Genomic DNA, 7,203 nt, shown 5'->3' with positions numbered 1-7,203 from the left:
GGTTTTGATTATTTCGTAAATTAATTCCAATATATAATTAATTTGTTTGGGAGTAGGTACTAACTAGGTTAGGTAGGTATATACTATAAATATTTTAAATTTTTAACATACCTACCTACAGTTTTGTATTAAATACACAATGTTTTCGACAAAAAATAATTCAACCTACCTACCTACCTTGTGTATTAATAAAATACTAGTAAAATAAATAACTTTAAAAATGATAGAAATATATTATATTATAAAATATCTATTTATGAAATACCTTAACGTACAGTAATATTTAGTTTCACAATAGAATCTTCTAGATAAAATAATAGAGAAAAAAATTCAAATTATAAACCAGTCAAAAAAATATTCGATATTATATACTTGTAATCTCTCAGTCACTAACAATATTGAAAAAAAAATTAATATACAGTTCAATTTCTTTTTAAACATTTAATTTTTAATTTTAGGTATGCATTGTTTCTATATCATCCAGTCGCTTTTGTCGATAATCCATATAAATATACCAACTTGCTAGTACCTTGAATTTGTCCATCACAAAGGACAATGTATTGTTATTACTCTATGAAAAATAAATACCTGTAAAACAAGTTTAAAACATTATATACTTCTTATACTTTTTAATTTTTAAAGTGAAAAAAATACATTTTTATTTTTAAGACAAACTTTCAAATTATTAATAAATATTTTATTTGTGTGAAATAACATGTATACCAGTATACTAGCACCATATACTATGATGTTAACAGGCCATGTTTTATTGTTTTTAATTATTGTCTGTACTTAGAACATTTATACTATTTTTTCGAGCTTATTGTAATGAGAGTTGACAATGGGGAAACAACAAAAATAATAATACATTGTAAACGTATCAAATATTTTTATCACTAATATCATTTAGGCAGTTGGTCAAAAATAATTATACCTAAATATATAAATGCACATACGAATGTTTATAAATTAAAAAGAAATCTAACCTAAGTAGAGCAGAAAATAAAATAAAATAAAAATTAATAAATTAATAATTTCAAATTCTCAAATAATATATTTTAAAGAGGGAATGTCATTTTAGTATTTTACTTTAAATTGAATGGAATAATGTTACTGACTATATTTTAGCAGAAAGTAATTAGTAATATACAAAAATTATAAAAATGTCATGTTAAAATGTTCAAACAAGATTAAAACAGTACTGTATTTTTTATTTAATTAAATGGGCCTATAACCAAGTTACTTCTTTATTTAAAATTTTAAAAATATTAGCTAGATCTCTAATACTTATGGTTAAAGCTTAAAATTAAAATATTGATTGTTTTCACCAAAATTATAAATCTAATTAATTATATATAATATAAGTAACAATTGTTTAATTGTATGTTAACATTGTGTTATTCATCTTACTAATGATGATAAGAAAAAGCATTTTTAAGTGAAGGATTAATTGATTTTTTTTTTACTAAATATGTTTATTTAACAATTTTAATCATTATAGTATATTAGTAAATCTAGACACATCAATACATTATAAGAGAATTCAGTCTTTACAAAATAAATAACCAAATAAAAAAAATAATACCGACCTTTCAGAAAATGTTAATAACATAGATTTGTAGTAACAGTAACCATTCTTTCAATTCAAGGGAAGGTAGTTCCTAAAAAAAAAAACATGTAAGTACCTCCTACTTATTTAAATTTTAACTAATACATAGGATAACAGTAAATTTATCCTAAATGGCTAAACTCTAAAGCAGGGGCGGCTAAATAGTTGATCGCGGACAATATCAAAGTTAATCATGCTAGAATTTATTATTAGGGCCACATGCCCTATATGTTTCTTAATAATTATAGTTATTCAATGATAAAAAATATTTTCTATAGAAGTCGATCCTCAAAGGTGAAGTATATTTTTAGTAGATTGTGACCAAAAATAGTTTTGCCACTCCTGCTCCAAAGTATAAGGCTAAGTAAAAAATATTTACTTGCTGGATTCTTCAAGATTCAAGTTCTGATTGAACCTGAATTTGATCAATAAGACTTGGTTGTCAGATAAAATTAGTTAATTTTTCACATGAATCTGAAATAAATTAATAATGTTAACACTAACTAGTAAACAAAACATAATTTATACAATTTTAAATAATAATGTTTAAACAATGGTTTTCTATTGGATAAATTAAAAAATACCTATTTGTAAACCAAACAGAACAAACTATAATTTATATGTAAGATGATTAATATTTTTAATATACTCAATTTTATAAACAAGATAAAAATAAAACATACATGCTGGTAAAATAAACAAAATAAAAATTATACATAATCGAGAATCTGAGTTAACACACATGAAAACATACATACTTACAAAACATTGAAGATGTTCCGTTTGTTGAAGACATTCATCAACACAGATTGACAGCTATTCGACAATATTAAAGACCGAATTTTTTTCAATTTTATATTTTCAGCAACAAATATCACAATACTCCATTTTGACATTGTAAAAGACATATTTAACTCGATGTTTAAAGTTTAAACCGAGCACTCCATACAACCAGATGATTTTGCATACATTTAATAAAGATTAAAATGAAACAACTTATTCATTGACAGCAGACAAAATAGTCTTTACAAGTCAAAGATGATAACAAATACAATTAAATCATCGTTCATTCAGTCAGACTAAAAATAATTAAATACAAGGAGGATTATGGCAATCATGCTTTTTATAATATATTCATATTCAATAAACGTCTTTTTTTTTTAAATTAATAATTATTAATATTATTTAGCAAAATTAATTAACAATAATTACTATAATTAAGGTATATTAAAAACATAATGAAATACAATACTTAGATTTAAAACTCATATTATTGATTTTCATTTGCGTATTGAATTTTATTAGAATAAATGTTATAATGTAGTATCATTCAAAGATAAAACCTTAATATTTATTAATTTGTTTAAGTTTTAATCAAATATAAGTTAAACAAGAAATATAACTAATTGACCAAATAAACAACCAAAATTAATATTTAGAAGGTTGATTATATTTTATGCATACATGTTATTATAGAAAATATTGATTAAGTCAACTATTGAGAAAGACAAATAAATATATAAATATGACAATTATATTTTAAACTCGATTTAATTTTCAAATAGGTCAAGTTAAAATATTTTTACGACTGTATAATAAAATACAATATATCATAATTTTATTGAAAAACTAGAAGCAAATTTAGATATAAGAAAATAATAAATATTTTTTAACTATTAGAAAACGTAGAAGTACATAATACGTTTACTATTTAAAAAAAAAAAAAAACTAGCTGATAGTACAATTAATAATTATACAAGGTAGAAAAAATTATCTGTATTGTGGATATTGAAAGCCATAATACCATCCATAACTTCATTACGTAACAAAAAAAATCCAGTCTTAAGTATATACAGTAGACATACACACATAATAAAACTAATTTTGAAAGTATAACCAATTTTTTTCAATACATAATATTGTATTAGCATATGTTCAAGCCACAAAGTAAAACACAATTTTTACATGTTTTTAATGAGATAGTATAATTTCCAATCAAATAATGTCATACAAATTACATTCATACCATTTGTAAATTCATTCGTTCCACCAAAGCATAATAATTTAAATATGTATTCTATTAATATTAAGATAACCCTTAAATGCACAATTGTATAGCAGTAACAATAACTAAATGTATATATTATAAAGAATATACTAATATGTATACAAACAGTTTATTAACATGTATTACTACTTTTTAAATTTTAATTAACAAATTAATTTGTTCAGTAAATAAGGTTTTTTATTTGTTTGCCACATTCAGCATCAAAACAAGTTGTATTTAAATAAAAATAATCATTATTCCAACAATAATGTGGAATAACCAGAATAAACATTTTAACTACAGAATATTAGCCAGTTTATTTTTTATACTTGTAATCATGTATGTACTATGTACATATCCAAAAAGTTAGAAGAACTGGTAAAGTTTTAGGACAGTAAATTGTTATTGATTTTTATTTATAATATTACCATTATATTTTTTTAGCGATTGCCTGATGAATTGTAATCATTATTAGAACGTTTCCTGTTATTATAGTTATTTCGTTGAGAGTTGAGACCGTGTTGAGACCATTGATTGTTTCCATTAGGAGGTGGTGGTGGTGGCATCATACGACCATTAGCCAGACTCCATCCAGCAGCTTGTGTTAATGCAGCAGCAACAATAGCGGGCTCAGGGGCAACATTGGGTTATAGCTGTCTTGACCATTAATTCCCAATGACTGTAGATTAGGCATATCTACACTCCCCCTATTATCATGTTGTGAGTGATACCAATTTCGATAATTGTCATTATGGCGATTATTAGAACGCTCCCAGGGTTCACTAGGTGGGGGAGTTTGATGACGATTTTTGGGAACTTGTGGTTTTGGGGCAGCTTCAGATACGCGCACTGAAACGTCTTTAACAATATGATCTTCACCGCATAAACTAGCAGCTACTTCAGGATCGAGGAAAGTTACAAATGCAAATCCGCGGAATGGATTTTTGGGCACAAAAACATTGATGACTTCTCCAAATTTGCTGAAATACTCACGAATATCGTCAGCTGTTAAATCTTCTGTCACACGACCCACAAAAACTTTTCCGGAAAGCTCTGAACCATTACCTTCCTAAATTATATATAAATACTTACATAAGTATACTAAGTCATTCTATCTATTAAATATATCTTACCTTAGACTTTGGAACCTTAACTTCACAATTACGACCATCAATCTTATGACGCTGAGAAAGAACTCTTACTTGTGATTCTAAATTTGTATACCTTAAAAATCCATATCCTCGAGATTGCCCATTTTTATCTCTCTTTATCTATTAATAATAATAATAACTATAATAGGTCAATGTATGTTATATTGTATGTTATATGTATGTATATTACTATTATATTAACACTATTCAATAATTGTATCTTCTATTTCTCCTATGTCCATCACTATCTCTATACAGAATAACCTTGCCCACTTGACCGACGAAAACTCTTTTGGTACGAGCATGTTTGTTGCCACGGAACGCTGACAACAGCTAATGACCAATCACAGTGCTCCTGACACTCGACGGGGGGGTTGGTAGACTGCCGGCGGCTTAGTTGCATGCGCAAAAATGGGCAAGGTTATCCTGAATAGAGTATACCAACTTTATGGGGTCAGCCACCACTTTCATTCACTTTAGTCTTACAGCCAAGTATCTTACTTCTTCTTTACTCACATCAATTATTTTCAAGTTTATTTTAGTTCGATTTATCAATCTCTACTTTGGTTACTCTATTCAAATTAATTTATTATTTTATCTTTTTAATTACTCCACATATTTATCTTAGCATTTTCATCTTCATAACACTGCCTATTCTAACCCTTTAATCTACTTTATTACTACCCAACATTCTAATTGATAATCTATAAATGTCAAAGTAATGTTTCCCAACCTGGAAGGGGGGAATGCACATGTTGATGGGGAGATGCAAGCTGTCATTATAAAATAAAATTTGTGTTTATTTAATTATACATTAAGGTATTCAATTTTTTCAATTTGTAGGAGGGGGTACGATATTTTTTAAAAGAGAGGTAGAATAGAAGAGGTAGGAAGCCACTGTATTTGTGTCATGCTGACTGACCTTATAAGTATAAGATATATAAGCGTTATGCATTGTAGTGGGGATTAAAAATATGAGTTCAGTATAAACAGTATAGTTAATTAAAAATAGAGAGAATCAAGAAAAATTACATAATAAATAAAATTAACAGATTATTCTCAAACATTACATTTTCCCCGTATTCATTGCATGCATTGCCTCATTAACGTCTTCATAACTTTCTCCAAAATCCTTATTATCTGTTTTATTACTACTTGTCTTTCAATTTTATCATTCACCTTATCCAAATCTATAAACACTATTGATAAATGTATTTTATCTTCTCTGTACTATTTGATAATTGTATAATTTCAAAAATTTTAAATAAAATAATTCTCTACCCTCTTTAAGAAGAGAGACATGTTTATGCATTTTATAGAACATTTATTCATTACCTGTAACATAAGAAGTTCTCCAAATTGACCAAAGTATTCTTTCAACTTTTGTTCATCATAAGTGTATGGTATATTTAAGACAACTAAATCTGAACATTTCAGTTTTGTCTCTAATCTCTTAGTTTTAGCTGTTGGATTTTCTACACTATCATCAATCTTTCTTTTATTTTCCACTAAAATCATTAATATAAAATATACATTTTAAAAAGGTATACTGATATACAATAATATAGTTTATGAAATTAAATATCACATATTTTGGCACAATTTTAAATAAATAAAAAAAACTATTGATATTAAATAAATGTATTATTCTAAACCAATTATGGTATATTTGCTTAATAAATAGGAAATACTTAAAACAGATAATTCTAATACAAAAAAATTAATCAGATTTAAAAAAAAATTTTAATTTGTATTAATCAAAAATTTTCTAATCCTAAATATATAAATATTCCATTATTTAGAGTTGGCCAATGATATCAATGATTATAAAATTATTAACATTTTTTTTAATAATACACCTAAACAGAATTTTTTTAATTAGTAATAAATTAAACCAAAGTAAAAACATTATTTAAACATAATACTATACAAACACCTACCAACTACATTAGATTTTAATTTTAAATTAAATGATAATTTATATAGTTATAATATTTTATTATTATAATTATTAGTTAGGTAGTTAGTTTTCATATTCTGAAATAATACACAAATATTTAATTAATGATAAATATGTCAATGAAAATGTCTACAGCTCAACAAAATATTTTTATTAGTAGAAGCATTCCTAAGATAGTCAAAAATAATATGATGAATTTGCTTCTATTGGAATGGCCATTGTCGTTATAGATGGTTACATAGAATAATTAAATTAAAGCAATACACTGAATTACTGAATCTTAGTATAAGTTTAGTTAAGTAGATTATTAATAAAGAGGTCGACAAGGTATTTAAGCAAATAATAAAAATTAAAAAATGTTGTAATACCATGAAATTACCTTTAGGAAAAACACAGTAGTAAGGTGTCTTTCCCCATTCATTGTCAGGCACATGAA

The 7,203-nt window shown here is 25.3% G+C and overlaps 1 pseudogene across 1 annotated transcript; it reads right to left on the bottom strand.

Annotated features, from left to right (window-relative positions):
- Nucleotides 1–221: 221 nt before the first annotated feature.
- Nucleotides 222–7,198, bottom strand: LOC114119348 (TAR DNA-binding protein 43-like; annotated as a pseudogene). The gene is made up of 6 exons (XR_007606759.1): nucleotides 7,147–7,198; nucleotides 6,143–6,315; nucleotides 4,790–4,927; nucleotides 1,989–4,725; nucleotides 1,590–1,661; nucleotides 222–588 (listed from the first exon to the last, which is right to left on the bottom strand). The product of XR_007606759.1 is annotated as a TAR DNA-binding protein 43-like (transcript).
- Nucleotides 7,199–7,203: the final 5 nt, after the last annotated feature.

The sequence above is a fragment of the Aphis gossypii genome, unplaced genomic scaffold, assembly GCF_020184175.1.
Source record: "Aphis gossypii isolate Hap1 unplaced genomic scaffold, ASM2018417v2 Contig00690, whole genome shotgun sequence".
In the NCBI taxonomy this organism is placed as follows: domain Eukaryota; kingdom Metazoa; phylum Arthropoda; class Insecta; order Hemiptera; family Aphididae; genus Aphis; species Aphis gossypii.
Note: the sequence above shows the minus strand (reverse complement) of the source record. Positions and strands in the feature narration are given on the sequence as shown.